This window comes from Triturus cristatus, chromosome 3_2, assembly GCF_964204655.1.
Source record: "Triturus cristatus chromosome 3_2, aTriCri1.1, whole genome shotgun sequence".
NCBI lineage: Eukaryota > Metazoa > Chordata > Amphibia > Caudata > Salamandridae > Triturus > Triturus cristatus.
This window is the reverse complement of record NC_140584.1, coordinates 1,188,020,720-1,188,038,731: the sequence shown is the minus strand read 5'-3', so window position 1 is coordinate 1,188,038,731 and position 18,012 is coordinate 1,188,020,720.

Below are 18,012 nucleotides of genomic sequence, written 5' to 3'. Positions count from 1 at the left end.
CGTCTGGCATCAATCAACCCCATGTCTGCTATAGTGCACAACAGTATTCATTGTCTAGGGATTATTCCTTCCATTGTCATTTGTCAGCTGCACCTCCCTGAGTGCCACATCGCACGTGAGTGACGTCACTTGACGCACATGAAGCAAACAGTTTTATCTGTATGTTGTTGTTTTTGCGATCTCTTCTTTTTCCTGAGTGTACAATCAGTCACCATGAAAGTTTATGTTGGTGTGGTTTTCCGTTTTACAAATAGAAGATACACTGTATTGTAAATTATTTATAATAGGGTGTAACTAGTGACCGCTCTAAATTATATTGTGTTTGGTTGTACTACTGCTTGAACAGCAACAATGCCATGCTTAACTGATGTCCTTCTTGATTCCTTTCTTTTAGGTGCACAAGAGACAACATCACACACAGCACTGCCTCAAAGAAGGCCTGTGCACGGCATGACAAATGAGTGACACACACATCACAGACATCTCTTTAACTTGAGAATCTAAGTGGCACTGCTAACTGACAGCTTAACGATGGCTGCAAAGAAAGGTGCTACCAAGAAAGTGACCAGTGGGAAGAAAAAGGAGCTGACCACCACCACCACTGGTATGTTGCCCCAGATTGTTTTTGGAAAAATAAACTGTGCCTGACTCATCGGCCTCTGAGGAGAAAGCTGGGAACAGCAGCACCCCCAAATCAGTGGACCCACCTCAATCTAGCCCATGTCTGTCACAGAGGCAGCCATTCTAATCATGGCAACGCTGACGAGCAGTGATGTTCAAACTGACTTATCTATATTGCAAAGTAGTACTCAATTATTGCAGGAAACTCAGAGGAGTGAACAACAACAGGCACAGCCACTAATAGTAGTTCCTCCTGAAGTAGGAGCAGTTCAAGAGATTGAGCTTTATGCTGAGGAAGTAGAGCAATCTGCTCTTTCAGAAGAGCCATTGTCTTCCAGATCTCCAGCTTGAAAAAGGAGGGTTAGTGGTGCATCACCGTCTGCTCCAAACCCCCCTTCTGATGATCTAGACACTACTTGGATCCCGCCTCAGTCTGTGAGTGAGACATGCCACGAGACGAGGCTAGGGAAGAGGAAAGTTCCAGAAAGCTTTAGAGTTATAGAGGCATCTCGAGAAGAGGAGGATGATGACAAGCCCCAGTGGAGACCGATGTTGCCCCATCCCAAGTTGCTGTGAGGAAGTGGCACCACAGATCCAACAACCACCAGCTGTCATATTTGCAAAGTCCCGGCAGCAACCCACAGCCACCTCAGTAGAAGTAGGTACTGCAGAAAGTCAAAAATGAAAATGCCCGCCTACCACCAGTTTATCCGACATTGGCAGTGGCACCAGCATCAGAAAGTTGAGCTCCCCAGTTTGGGACTTCTTTTTGGCTAGCCAAAAGGAAGTAAACATTGCCATATGCTCCATTTGTGGAGCAAGTGTTGGGATAACCTTGGTACAAACTATGGTACTGGGGGCCAGAAAACCCATTTGAGAAAGCACCATTCGATCCGTTGGGAGGCACACCTTAGAGGCCCAAAACTAAAAGTGTTGTTGGTGAAGGGGTGAAAGCTGGCTGAGCAGGGAATCCGAATCCAATCCGATCACGTTCGAAGGTGAAGAAGAGAATTACATCTTTGTTACGCAAAGCAGCCCTCTCCCCAATAGCATTGCCCACATTAGCTGCATTGCACTGGCACAAGACTCAGGTCGAGACACCAAGGCAACAGAAGACAGTGACTGCCCCGCTGAAAGGCACATTGAGCCTACCACACCTGCACTCACAAAGTCACCTGCATCAGTGGCATCTGTAAAGAAGAAAATTCAGGCTACTATTCATGCCATGTTTAGGCATGAGGGGCAGTATGAACACAACCACCCAATGGCACATTTGCACAACGCGAAACTGGCTAAACTGTTAGTGCTGGATCTCCTCCCTTTTTCTTTTATGAAAGGGGTGGGTTTTCTTGAATATGTGGCAACCATCTGCCCAAAACGGAAGCTTCCCAGCCGGTCCTATTTTGCCAGAGCTGCTATTCCAGCACTACATCACGATGTGCTGGAAATACTTGGGCAAGCTTTGCAGCAAAGTGCTGTTCACAGTATCCACCTGACATGTGGACCAGTTGTCAAGCCACTAATTGCATGTGCATACCTGCACACTGGATCTCTTTTGTGGGGGCTAGAGAAAAATATCTGCGGGTGTAGACACTACTTTTTAATGCTGCTTGGAAACATACGACAGTAGCCATGTTCGCCATGGAGAAATCCCATACAGCTGCAAACATTTTGGAAGACTTAAACAATAAGATCTTTGAATGGCTGTGACCAAGAGGGATTACAATTGGATTTGCTGCCACAGACAATGACAGTAATATAGTTAAGGCCATGGTTGATGGTGACTATTTCAGGATCCTGTGTTTGGCATACTGCATCAACATCATTGTACAGGACTTTCTCAAAAAAGAAGACCAAGTAAGCAACTTACTGTCCACCTGCAGAAGAATCTGTACTCATTACAGCCATTCATTTAAAGCCTGGAGACAGCTGAGAGTCATTCAGTGTGATAATAGAATGCCAGTTAAAGCACTCTTACAGGAGCTGCCAACACGTTGGAACTCGACTTATCACATGCTTGAACGCTTGTTTGAACAGTACAGACCTATCAATGAATATGTTGTGCAAAGAGGGGATGCAACTGTGAAAGGCCTGATCATTGAGATGGACCAATGGGTGACAGAGAAGCTGCTTCCTTTTGAGGTGTTCACACAGGAAGCCAGCAAAGAGGACAGTACCACGGGCCAAGATATCCCATTGTTGCACATGCTACAGGGACAGCTAAAGGAAGTGTCTGCAATGTGCACAGGTTTGGAAGAAAACAAAGATGTGTATCTTGTCTGCTAATACAAGGATGCATAGAGACATTGTGTCCTCTAAATATTACATCTGTGCCATAATTCTTGATCCACAGTGCAAACTGTTACAATCCACTTTCATTCCTTTTTCAGACTGGGATGTTAGAAAATTTAAAACATGGACAGTTAAGCAAGGCAGTGAGCTAGACAAAGAATGGCAGAGAATTAGAGGCCCACTCTTCCAGGGCACATGTCATGCGGGTCATCCTTTATGCCTGAGGGCAGTTCTGTTTGCTCATAGAAGCCAAAGCCAACAACAAGAACACCATCAACAAGAAGACCAGGAAGATCAGCCCCAAAATCTGCAATTGAGTTGTTTCTACTGGCAGGGCTTGAGGCCAGTGCAGAGGTGAAGGCAAAAGAGGTTGAGCAAAGTGGAGCACTAGCAATAAACATTGAACGAATGGTCCAGGTCTATCTGGATGATGCAACAGAGGTCCACTTTGATCAAAACCCATTGGTGTATTGGTATGGGAAGAGGTACCAATGGCCAGTGATCAGCAGTCTGGCAATAAACTATTGGGCTTGCCCTTTAGCCAGTGTCTCCGCTGAGCGTTTTTTCAGTGCTGCTGGTGACGTTGACACAGTAAGAAGGACCAGTCTCTCTCCACAAAACGTGGAGAGATTAACCATGATCAAAATGAATCAGCACTTTATACCAACGGATTACTCTATACCTGAATTACCATAGGCGGTAGATGAGGGAGACTCAGGTCATGGAAGTAGTGTGTTAGATAGACCTACTTCTGAGCGAACGACCAGAGTTTGAAGATAAGCTCTACTTCCCTGACTACTAGACCTGGGCCAATATCAACCATAGAACTTTCTCTCTCAGTCTCTAGTCTATTGCTGGGTTGCTGTATGGGTGGAAAGTTCTGGACTTGCGACGCTGCAGTTGTTAGGGCCCAATTTTATATGTGGCACAGTCCTTGTAAATGGCTACACCCAAGAGCCATTGAAAAGTTTAGGTTAAGAAAACGATGGAGGGTAGTGCCTTCTTAATTGGTCCACGTCAGTGGATAATCAATATCAGAGACATTGCTCGAATGAAGATCATTTGTGTTGTTTTTATTTATCTTTTTATTCCTGTGAGAGTAGAAAAGACGTCTCTGCGGTCCTCGGGAAAGTTCGAGGACCGCAGAGACGTCTTTTCTACTCTCACAGGAAGACTGTGTTGATTAATATTCACCGCCTTGAAAAAGCCCACGGCCAATGGGCCACTAGGGCGAAACACGTGTCGGCTTTTGTTTTTCTCTTCACAATTTGAAATTTTTGCGCTCCTTTGATAAAAAGATAAATAAAAACAACACAAATGATCTTCATTCGAGCAATGTCTCTGATATTGATTATCCACTGACGTGGACCAATTAAGAAGGCACTACCCTCCATCGTTTTCTTAATCTAGTCTATTGCTGATCTGCTTTCTTTCTTTTTTCTTTGCCGCCCAAAAATCCCCAAATATATAGCTACTAGGAAAAATTATTATTTACTTTATTATTTGTTTGTGTCTGGTTGACCAATTCATCCCCACCGTCTTACTCATAGACATATTTTATTGCTGGATTGGAGTTGCATCTGTGTACAGTGAAGAAGTCCTGACTCCCCGCCACACCCATTTCCCTCAAGCCGGACATTGGATGGAGAATACCAACAAATGTGTGCCTGCCTCCAACCTAGGCCGTGACTATCTAACCCTTTCTACCCCAGATGGACTGCTCCACATGTCACATAATTCGATTTACACTGGCCATTCTCTGCTTCGTGAACAAATGGATCTGTATTCTGCAATGTACCATGAATTGATCACTGTGAGCACATTAGAAGAACAGGTAAATGGCATGGATTTCACGCTGAGTGATTGTTGTTTGTTGTGAACTTGTGATGTGTATTGAGAGTTGATTTATGTGGTGTCAGGCAGTGTGACACTGGTTGTTTGCTTATCTGTAACTATCCTTCTCCTATGACAGATAGCGAGATTCCTTTACCGGCTCCACGCCATAGTCCACACTGCTTTGTTCGATTGTTTTAGGCTTTTATACTCCTCAAAGAGTCAGACCCGACCAGTCCCTTAGATAACGCAAACACAAATCTAGTCTACACAAAAAATGACTCAATCTATCCCTTCTTGTTGAGTAACAACAAAATTGTACTACATTGCGATCTAATGCATTTGAGTCGGGACTCAGGACACAGTTAGTACGGAGTTGGACACCATACTCGGAGTCAGACTCATGAGGATCAGAGATGATGGAATGACTTAGGGCACTGGCGTGACTAATTCCAGAACTGCCACCAGAAGATGGAAGTTTTCAAATTCCATGAAACCAACCAATTTGGCGATGACTTTGAAGTGGTCTAAAGGTAAACAACAGACCTACACAACTCTGTGTAGTGATGGTGAGTGGTGGGTTAAAGCGGTGCGTTGATTTTTACTTGCTTGTGAAAATGTTATGCAGCTGGGTGTGTGTGTGCTTAGTGTTGTCTGGCTCAAATTTGAATATAAGAGTGGTGGTTGGGTGGTGGGCCTTTTGTTGAAGGTAACTTGAAACAGACATTTAGCCATGCTGACTCTGGCTGAGTCTTCTCGTTGCACTCCTTATGCAGTTAAACTTTTCTCATTTATTCTTCAATATCATTTTTGTTTTTCAATCTGTAAGCTCCCTTACCCTACGTCACACTTTAAAAACAATATAACATACTCATATTTACCTTACCGAACTGCATCTGTCAGGCACCCAAGAGTGATGGACAGTCCAAGAGGAATGCAGATCCAACTCCCAATTTAGCAATACAGTATCATTTTTTTCTCTTTAATCATTAGAACTGTGTGTGTTGTTTATGTTTGCTTACTAAACTCCTACAGATATTTTACTTTTATTTGCTATATTTCAAAGCTCTGTACAACAGAACATTATGTAACTTGGCTCTCTCTGGGGGCAGGCGGACATTTTGATTTGGTTTACCTGTACTACTCATCATCATTCTTCCACTTCCTTTTCCTCCCATAACAGATTTATGATTGTCGGCTGCCAAGATGAATGTTGTCCTTGTGTAGTGTTTATCTTTGCCAACTTTTCCCTGAAATCACCCTCCCATCCATTCATCGAACTGCTAAACCTCTTCCCCCGTGCTGTGTGATTTATTGAGGTGTGACTGAAATAAATTAATTCATCCCATTAAGTGATGACACACTTGGTGGGGCGGATGTGGGGAAAACAACACCAACTCAAGGGGCCCGATTCACAGAACAAACTTAAGACTAAATCCTAAACTTAGTACCATTCTGGTATTCACAGAATGCACCTAGTACTTCTGGTATTCACAGAATGAACTTACTACTTTTGCTATTCACAGAATGAACTTAGTACTTTTGCTATTCACAGAATGGATTTACGACTACTAAACTTACGTCCGCACTCGGGCCGGAAATTCCGGCCCGGAGGCGGAGCTTCCGGCCCGGAGGTGGGGATTCCGGCCAATTTAGCTATGGCCAAAATCTCCACCTCCGGGCCGGAAGCTCCGCCTCCGGGCCGGAAGCCCCGCCTCCGGGCCGGAAGCTCCGCCTCCGGGCCGGAATTTCCGGCCCGAGTGCAGACATAAGTTTAGTAGTCGTAAATCCATTCTGTGAATAGCAAAAGTACTAAGTTCATTCTGTGAATAGCAAAAGTAGTAAGTTCATTCTGTGAATACCAGAAGTACTAGGTGCATTCTGTGAATACCAGAATGGTACTAAGTTTAGGATTTAGTCTTAAGTTTGTTCTGTGAATCGGGCCCAAGATCTTCTTCAGCTCTAAGTATAGCTCACATGGCAATATCAAATATGTTTAGGTTAGCCACCAATGCATAGTATTTGATATTTTTATTTTTTTCAGAGGAATATAATTCATAATTGCCAGCATCATCCTTCCAGCTCTGTATTGCGTGCGTCAAAGGTTACTCTTGTCCACTTCCTTGCTCGACTTTATTTTGTAACTTTTACTAGTCACCAATCTGATTATTTTAATTTAGCATTGCTTATCATATTTTTTCTATTGTCTCTCTTCTCCTAGTTTACTAGTAGTCTTGTCTCTCTCTGGTGACAGTATTTTTTGTTGCAAAAGCGTGCATATAATAATGGCATTAACTCAGTTTTTATTTCAATATAATTAGTTCCCTGCGATGAATATTTTCCTCATCCAACAGTTTGAGTTCGGCTAGGGGGGGGGGGACCTCGCTTCTGAATCTGGTGCTTTCTCTATTCGACTAGTGCGCTGGCATGCTGCTAGTGTCTACTACCCCTACCATGGCACCTTGGGAAACCATGCAGCCATCGCTTCGTCTAATCATAGGTAAGAGAAGAACTGTGGGAGATTCATTGTTGAGCTGCAATAATCTATATACAATGGAAATTCACACACCCATATCCCCTCCGAGTCCTTAGTGGTTAATATAGTTGCAGACTGCAGAGAATGTCTAGGAGGATAGAGTAGTAGGACAAGTGAGGGTACCGCATTACTATTTTGTTGTTGTTACACTATCGGCAGATTTTAAAAACTGGCTGACGGCCTGCGGCAAAAGTAGCAGTGAGAAGTCAAACATTAACCCCCCAAAAAAGATTTATATCATATGTACAACTACAAAAAAGGTATTTCCCTAACAAATATTCACTAGTCAGTCCTCAACACCTGTCACACCCCTCTCCCTAACCCCAACCAATGTCCAAACTAACCGTAGTCCAAAGAAAGTCCCAAAACGTAATTGTCCATAACAAAGAAATAAATAAAACCCTAAAAATGCCCCAACTCCCACATGCCTACCCTCTCCCCAACATGTAGCACCCACCAAACAAAAGAATAAAAAAAGGGGAAAGATAGGCCTAGGTGTGGGTTAGGAGCTTCCTCTCCAATTTGTCCAAACACACCTCCACCCTGGCTTCCATGCATGCTAGCCTCTGGAGCATGCAGCGCTAAAAGGCTCTAAAATAGGGGGAGCAGCAGTGGTGGAATGGAAGGTGCTGCTGCCTTGTGACAATGGCGCCGGACCACTGGAGGCACTGGGGCCTGGCTGGGGCCGGGGGCATATGAGGCTGCAGCTGCTGCCTCCTCCTCCTCCTCCTCAGCCACCAGCTGCTGATATTACGCCCTAATGGCCTCCAGCTTCCTTTGCCCGGTCCTGGCTGCCACCTCCTGGCTGCTGGGTTGTTGTGATGGATTGACAGGAGTAGCTACATCAAGAAAGAAAAAAAGTCAAATTGTAACCAATACTCAGCAAAAAACATAAAACTATACAGTGGCACAGTACCACTAGCAGTACATAACGTTTGCTGGTATCCTCAGGCCATTCGATTTTGATGTGATTAGAGTTTCAGGCATTAAGCAGAATGGAGTATACAAGTATTCTTCTCTTTCTTGTTGAGCTAAATTAATGTAGGCATAACAGTTCAGCTTGCTCCGCAGACAGACATATTTGTGTCGTTCCTTCCCCACACAGGAAGTGGCGTGCAGTTTCTCTTCGCCTTCTTCAAAGGGATAGGAATCAACAATAAAAGAAACACAAATACCCAACACACGAACATCAGCCCTTGGGTAGCTACTTTTTCCACTGTAAATTAGTGTAGTGAACGAGACGAGCTTCCCGGGGCGTGGGTGTGACAAGGACCAAAGGTGGCAGCCCAAAGGATGGCATGCAGGGTACCTCTCTGATTTGCTTGTGTTTGTTCGGTGCATGTGTATATTTGACTCTGTGACTGGATGAACTGCATGTGTGGGATAGTGTTTTAGTGCGTGTTACCACCTTTGGTGTACGCCTTAATCTGTGTTGGGGTGCGCACCTGTGCTTTTTGTGAGCCCTTGTTGTGCAGTGTCGGCGAGCAAGCATGTATTGTGTGTATGCGTATCAATCTGGCCTGGATGTTAGAGTGAGGGAATGACTGTACGTACCTGTGCACGTGTTTGTATGTACATGCCTATTTTTTGGAGGGGCCTGTGTGTGTTTACCATGCTACTGTCAATGCTAGGGTTTGCGTGTTCCTGTGCTGTGTATTACACGTGCTTATATCTTCATTGAGTGTATGTGTGTGGATGTGTTTAGGTGTGTGTATGTTATTGTACTCTGGTTTTGTGAATATGCATACTTCTGTCTTGTATGTGTGTGCCAGTGTGTTTTTATGTGTGTGCGTGCTCTTGTGCTGTGCATATGCGAGTAGGCATGCTTCTGTCTTGTATGAGTGCGTGTGTGCAGTGATGTGCGTGTGCTCTTGTGCCATATGTGTGCATACGGGTGCGTGTTGTGGTTGTCTGTGTATGCTTCTATTGGTGTGGCCCACGCACACTAGAGGCAACAATGGGCATTCACGCACCCACTCTATGCACCGGTCACTGCAGTGCCCATCCCCCAACATGCAATACAATTACATGCCAATCATGAATTATTGACGGCGCTTCACATCTTCCAGTACATAGGGGTGTCCCTCCTTCGACCGGCGCAGGTCCCTAATTCCCAGCGGTGGTCCCTGGCATGCAAGTGCACTGACTATATTCACAAGGGGGCATATTATCAGGTGTTTATTGTCTCGTTAGCGGCACTTTACTGCCGATAATGGGCCTATCGCTAGGTATCGTCGGCTAACGCAGGATTTCCTATCGCCATTGCGCTCATATTAGCAGCAGTTTTCACCGCCATTCCCTGGTACGATCGCCATGTAGCAACGACTTGGTAATACGGCGCTAACATGGTGATAGTTTTCAGGGATAGACGGCGATAAAAATACTGCTGCTAACTGGCGTTGGCGATAGGTATCGCCAGTCCTTGATAATATGCCCCTCTCTTCCTTGCCAAAGCCAACAATCCAGAAAGACCACAGAATGGAGACATGACCCGACTTTAAACATTCATTTAGATATATTTGCCAGGAATCAAATAAAAGAGAACCACAGATAACACAATCAGATTTACGCAATTGGAGATAAAAGCGGGGAAATGTTTTTTGCTAACATTTTAGAGTTGTTGAAAGGGCGATCAGGCTCTCCTTTGAAGTTGGAGTTCAACAGTGCAATAGCTAATTACACCTAGACTGTCTCCTATTAAATTTCATGGAGGACTTTCTCCACATGAAGATTTTACCATCAACCTAATTAAATGGCTCACAAGGAACTTCATGAGATTATCATACAGCCTACTGTTGTATCTCGCACGTCCACCTTTCAGGCACTTCAGGCCGCCAGCCTCCTATTCCCCCAGCTACCGACCCCTAGCAGAGGATTGTAGTGTTGTAGTCACCAAACAACATTGCTCAACAAAACAAGTAATACCTGCAATGCTTGGCTCTAAAGCTTCCAAAATTGGCCTCAAAGTTCCCCATGGTGCACATCATCATACTCCAGCGGGAGTCTATGGTTGTGCCTAAGAACCTAAGCCTCATGACTTATTGACTAAAGGTCATATAGGTTATGTACACACGGTTGCTAATGCTTGACCTGACAGTGGGGATAAGACTGATTGGCAAATTCTCTGGAGGGGACATCCCACATACAACTAAAAGACACAATGACTGATTTGGTGTATAGCACAGGCATGCAACACAAATCATGTACTGTAAGCTAGAGCGATAAGTAACTACAGGCTTTCCTAGAGCTGCCTCGCACCTCATATTGCCTTGAAGGAAGGATCTGCTTGCGTGGGAAGCTATCACTTATTTTAGCCCTGGAGTTGTCTTAAACTGCAGATACTTTTGCATTTCATAGGCAGTCGCCCCACAGTCCATTACTCCACTTATTTCTGAAAAATAAGAAATTTGCCAAGAGTTTGCTATGAAACAAGAACAGCTGAGGTGAACTGTGATTCCATGTCGCAGGGTGAATGCACTCGGAGGCCTTCATCCTTTTTGAGGGTCCATACAGCCGGGTCTGGTGGCTTAGTGGACTGATGAGTCCACTGTAGGGGCTTGTATTTGGCCTCATGGTCACAGGTTCACATCCCGGCAAACTACTCAGCGTTGCATCCTTCTGAGGTCGATAAAATGAGTACCATCGAGTTGTGTAACAATAAACATCTGTTATTTGCGTGAATGTGCGCTTTACAAATACTTATGTTATAAAGAACTGTACCTATGTTCAACTCTTCTGCATGAAACTTACTGCCCGTGGTGCTGCTTACGCTTTCACCGAGAAAATGCACGGCTGTGCAGTCTCACAGCTCCAATAAACATGCTCTTTCTTTTGGCATTTTGTATCAATATTCATGAATTCAGTCACACAATAGCTGTCATCCAGCAGGCCACTTGTTCACTTCCCAATGCTTCTTTACTTAATGCACCCGCTTCACTCTCCTCGCCACAAGCCTCACTCTGAGAACGTCTCTTCCCATGCCCAACCCCGCAACACGCTTCTTCTCCCTAACCAAGCACTCCAGTCATCTTCCACAGGTGTTACTATACCGCACACTGTACCCCAACGTCAGGCCTTTCTGCCCCCCTGGAGAATGACGCAGTCTCCAAGCATTCCTATTGACTCTCGTTTACTGTCAGGAATTCTCATGGAAGCAGCACGCTCCTCCAACCCTCTCTGGACATCCACTGCCCAGAGAGAAAGAATACAGTGGAATTGCATATGGAGGTTTTAAATGTCAGCCAGACATCTTGCAGCTTTTGCCAACATGACTAAAGCATTCGATACAGTCTTATACCATATGATCTTCCACGATATATTAATTATTGACACCTTTGACTTTCAGGTTCGGAATTGACCCTGGCTCAATGCTCATTAAGAGGACTCACAACTGGAAAAGAAATGATGCAACATCCGATCCTCTTGAATATATCGATTGGGGGCATAATATCATGGGTTTATCGCCGCGTTATCTGCACTTTTCCAGTCGCTAACGCGGCGATCATTAGGTATCGCCTAAATACCTATCGCCATCGCTAAGAAGTTAGCTGGAGTTTTCTACGCCGTTCCCTAACACTATCGCCTGTTACCAACATGTTGGTAATTCATCAATAACAAGAGATAATTATCAGGGAAAGAATGCGATAAGAAAACTCTCGCTAACTGGCACTGGCGATAGTTATCGCCAGGAATTGATAATATGTCCCATATTCTGGAATCACTTAATTTCACATGGTTATAAAATGAAATGTGGCACATGCCAAGAATGGATTTTCTGATTTCGTAGGCTGGGACGGAAAAAGTTAGGAAAAAATAAAGGAGTGAAGTACTAAATGGTGACTGAGGGTACAAAGGAAAACAACACACCTTGTGTGTTCAGTTTGCAATGCATTGAAAGCATTGTAAATGCCGCATTAACTGAAGCAGATGCACATGGCACAGCCAACACCGCCGTCACAAATTGACCCACACTGCACTTCAGTCATTGGTGGCAAGAATGCCGTGGGCAGGGAGGGGGGATAAAGAATGATGGGCTGGATACATCTGGCTCACTTAACAAATACATTGAGTCAAGGGAGTAGAACAAAGAATACAAAATACCCCCGCTTAGAACCATAGCTTTGAATGATAATGCTACATAAACCAAGTAAGCACAGTAGGTGAGCAGCATGCTCCTCATGAGAAGAGCTGCCTTGCTTATTCATGAAAACAATCCAAATATTCATTCATCCTTTCATTCTAATTCACCCATAGCCACCATGATTAAGCTTTACTTTCTCTCATCCCGTCTTTCACCATAATTTCTAATTCATTATCCATCCATTCAATAGCCACCCTTTCTTCAAATCATCCTTTTGCCCATTCATCCTTTACCTGCAGCTCTGCCTCGGAGCCCCCAAGAGGCTTGAGAGTACTGCTTTCCCTCACTGACTGACCTAAGGTCAGCCAGTGAGTGAAGGCAGCAGTCCCTCACATGTCACAGAGTTGGATGGGATCAGTGAGACTGCTGACCCCACCCCACTCTGTGACGAAGTGTCTCTGATTGACACTCGAACATGGGCGCTTCAGGGCTTAAAACTGAAGCACCTAATTGCGAGGCAATTAGTGACGCTACCCCTTGTCACTGAGGGGGAGTGACTCAAGGACCTTTGCTGAGCTGAGGAGGTCACGCCCACAGGAGCTGTGACATTCTCAGTCCAGCAAAGTTCCGCTTAGGCAGCCAGGAGCCTGTGCATTTAGCGCATGTCTAGCTCCTGGCTTTCTGACCTGAAAGTGAACGGTGTTTGTCAAGCCAACCTTTGCTCAGCCTGACAGACACTTTTCATGAGGGTCAAAAGGTGAGGGAGTGTGGTCCCTCAGCCCTAATGGACCGGTCGCGGCTAATTAACTAGGAACTGTACGAGCTACATAATCAAAGTGACAAAGAAAATGTGCTACCCACTGCTTCACTATAGTGATAGGAGAACAGTCTGCAATGACTTCCTAATTCTTCAGCCAAAGTGAGCGCCAAAGATGAGTACGATTAGGTAGCTGAGTGCCTGCCAAGCAGAAATTAGAAACTGGATCACCCAATAATATACTAGAGTAAACTAAATGTAGCTTGCCTCTGAGTGTGAGCAGCATGCTATTCAGATTTTTTTTTTAGCATTGTAGGACAGAAACACAGCAAATAATTAATACTCACCGAGCCCCGGAATCTCGACGCCGAGCAGGTCGAGCAGGTCCTGTTCCTGATCCAGAACGTCTACCCAGCGGTGCGCCAGCTGCTCAGCAGTGCGCTGAACCTGGCTGGTGTGCCGCATGCACCTGCGCACTGTCCCCCAGCGCCGCCATCGTTCCCACAAAGGGTATCCGCAACCGGGCCTGCCACCTACTGCTAGCATAGACAGGTGGTGGCGCTGCACAAAAAAACGGATCCTTGACTGAATATCGACAGTCAGGATATCGAGCTACAGAAATATCGACTTAAGAATACCGATGTCCAGAATATGGAAGTCCTATCTACATTATGGTAAGTACAAAAATATCCCCAAAAAATGATCGTTGTCAAAAATATCGTTTTTTTAATGTTAAAAAAATAATGTAAAATAAAGTAAATAATACATATAACTAAAAAAATAGTTAAAAATATTTTTAAATGTTTACAAATTATAACTAATACATATGATGTAAAAATACATTAAATATATAAATATAAAATATAATATGTATATTTAATAATATTAATAAATAATTATTTTGTTAACATACATTGTTAAAAAAAATTATAAATTATAAATACATATCTACACATACAACAATAATATAAATAAAAATATAACAAATATATAACAAATAAAAAAATATCACAATATTTTTAATCTTTTTAAAATAAATTATACACTACATTTACTAAAACAGTAGAGAAAATATTGCATAGCGGAGGGAATAAAATTACTATTACCACTCCAGAGAGTGTAACAGTAGGGAAAGTGTTGGATAGCGTAGGGGTTACAATTACTATTCCCACTCCAGAGAGGGCAACAGTAGGGAAAGTGTTGGATCGCGTGGAGGTAAAAACTGCTCTTCCCACTCCAGAGAGTGCAACAGTAGGGAAAGTGTTGGACAGAGAAAGGGTTAAAATTACTATTCCAACTCCAGAGAGTGGAACAGTATGGAAAGTGTTGGATAGCGTAGGGGTTAAAATTACTATTTCAACTCCAGAGAGTGCAACAGTAGGGAAAGTGTTGGATAGCGTGGAGGTAAAAACTGCTCATCCCACTCCAGAGAGTGCAACAGTAGGGAAAGTGTTGGACAGAGAAAGGGTTAAAATTACTATTCCAACTCCAGAGAGTGCAACAGTAGGGAAAGTGTTGGACAGAGAAAGGGTTAAAATTACTATTTCAACTCCAGAGAGTGCAACAGTAGGGAAAGAGTTGGATAGCAGAGGATTACAATTAACATGCTTATCAATTAAATCATTTTTAAAATAAATTAAATAACCAATTAATAATTAATTAACAATAAATTAATTATGAATACCAATAAATTAATAATTACTTTAATAAAATTAAATTACTTCCCACCCTATTCCCCTAAAAACCCACAACCCTCTCCTAAAATAAATTAACACAATTAATATAATTATCAATTAATAAAAAATATTTACCAATTAATAATTCATTAACAATAAATTAATTATCAATACCAATAAATACAAAATAAGTCTTACTTTATTATAATTAATTTACTTCCCACCCTAATCCTCTATAAACCCACAACTCACTCTGAAAAAAATGACCCCAATTAATATAATTATTAATTAATCAATTAATAAAAATTAATTACCAATTCATAATTAATTAACAATAGATGAATTAATAAAATACCAAAAAATAAAAATGTATAGCTACTTTATTATAATTAAATTACCTCCCACCCTATTCCCCTATAAACCCACAACTTCTACAAATGTAATACATATATTTAAAAAATACAATACATAACTGAAAATATAGAACACATACATATTAAAATACATAACACTAATATGAACATCGATATTATCAACAACGATATTTTTGCAAACAATATTACTGACATCGATATTAATAAAAACTATATTTCTTACTTTCAGGTTGATTTTCTGGTCCCCGATATTCTTGATGCCGATATTCTGTCCCTTTGATATTTAGAACTCGATATTTCTGTAGATAAAAATAAAAAACTCGATTTTATGTTTGTGCACCCAAAAAAACAAGTGCTGCCACCACCTTCCCTCCAAAGGTCGCCTTTGGATGCACTACTGGGTGGTGCTGCCACTTGCAAGGAAGCTGTCTTTCTGCCATTGCTCTGGATGGGGTAGAAGAAAAAACAGGAAAAGGAAGGGAAAGGAAAGGAGAGAAGAAATTAGGAAGTTATAGGAAATAATAAACAAAATATAAAAAGTCACAAAAAACATGAAACTTAAAATACACAAACACAAAGACACACACACATATAAAAAAATGAGGAATAGATAAGTTTTAAAAGATAAGGATTATAGAGATAAAAAAGAGATTAAGATTTAAGCCTAGTACCACAATAGAGAGCCAAAAACAAGATGGCCCGTCCATGAGGACCACGTGGTGCCGTTCGCACGCGCTTTACAATACAAGAAAGTATTTGAGAACTGCGTAGTGTATTCACAGGATATTTGGAGTACGATGACGCACTCAGCGTTCCCATCGCAACGCGAAAGAGCGCCATGGCAAACTCCACCAGCTAGTGGAACTTTGCGTAGCGCGGTTGAGTTTTTTGGAGACTCCGCAGAATTCTGCATAGCAGAACTCCGCGAAGTCCGCCCAGGCCTAGGATAAACCTCATACATAGGGTTCGGACAGTTTAGGACCTGGCTTGTAAGTCATCTCTTCAGCAGGTGTGCTGCTTGGTGGTACCCAAAAGACGCCCAGGGAGGCCTTATGCAGCTGGCCATTCATGCAACGCCACACCCTCAAATAGTGAAATGTACAAACCTCTTCACTAGTCAACTGTTCACATTTATTTTTCCTTTTTTGCTTTGATTAATAAAATTGTATTACAAAATAACGCTATTCCTTTAAACGTCAAAAAGAAAAACACGTTTTATATTTTTATTAAAAAAAAAATACTTGAGAAACAAGCCCCAGGTGTATACTCACCAAGGGGATATCAGATGAAAGGGAAAGAATAACAAAATATAGATTCTAAAACTATATACCTTTGTATTTAAACATAAGCTTCACATGAAGCCACGCAGCCCTTCGTTTCCAGCCTCCTGTTCCCTGTTGCATTTAAGCCCCTCCGCGGTTTTAATAAGGGTGACGTGTTAACCGTTTCTTACACGTCTTTTGCTTCTGATAGCTTCTCATTATGGTCTAAAAGAGACATTTCATGCTGTTCCTAGAAATTGTCAGCCTGTGTGCGCTTTTTTCAGTTCTGTGAATAATTAATGGCAGTCGCCTGGCCAAGGAGCCCCCCCTGCCACCATCCCATGACATATGTTTAAAGCCTCCTCCTCGGTGACAATTCCAGCTGACACCCTCGTCTCCTTAACTCATAGGTTTCGCTTTGGCGGGCTTCCAGTCCACACGAAGGACATCTTTTTAATGAAGGCGGTGTAAGTGACGGTCACACGGGAGATGCTTCAAAGTCCAAGTCAGGCGTAGCCAAGGCCCAGAGTGAGAGAGTCCAGCAGGCTGGAGGGGGGTCAAAGAACGTGAGGAAAGGGAATAAAAACAAAATGGATTAAAGAATGATGAAAAAATAAACTTTCGACATAGTGAACCCTACAGGAAGGCTGTCATGTAACAACATTTCCAAGGCCTCTTTCAAATTCCAGTGAAATTACATTAGCAAAACTCAAGGGAGAGCAGAAGTCAAATCAAAGGGCCCCTTGACACCAAATAAGGTGGCAGGGTCGACCCCTTTTTCCAAACCCAAAGTTTTATCCTAAAAAACAAGCGTCCTGTTTACTGCTGAGGAGCTGAGAGAATGAAATCACAAACAGGGTTCTTGAACCCTTGCCTCCTTAGTCCCTTCTCTTCTTTCCACTCTCTTCAGGACCCCTGAGTTTAGAGGTATCAAGGGCAGCGCTAGGGGGCGCCCCACTGCAAGCAGCAGATGGCAGCCGCCGACCATGTCAGTAAACAGAGCCATGGACTTTGCCTGGCCAACCAGGAAACAGAGGCGTGCAGCCTCACGAACTTCGGGAGAAGCACCCCACAGCGAATAAACCCGCTTAGTACCTGAACATGAATAAATCATAAAGTCTGCTAAAGTGATATAACCTGGGGGCGAGTCACCATCACCCATCCTTCTGCCTTCAAATCTTGTCCTTCTCAGACCATGAATCTCTCGCTGGGGAAGACCGGCATGTCCACTTCACCCAAATCATAAGTCCATACATATATTTATATATATGGCAACTAAAATCTGCTATCTCTAAGCCTCAGGACCTAACAGATATATTTTGTAATCCAGCCACTAATTTTGACCACATTAATGAGATGGGGACTTTCATTTGTAGTTTGAAGACCTCTAAGGTCCTTGAACTTCATTCCTGACAAGCCAGGCGTCAAGCGGGCCACCTTCTGCATCCTTAATTCGATAGGTTCAATCTGTGCACTAACCCTCTTTCAGAATACTCTGTGCTCACATTGAAACAAACCTACCCCCAAGTCCAATCCCTTGCGTTCCTCTACTAAACCTGCTGAGATCTGCAAAGAGCTAGG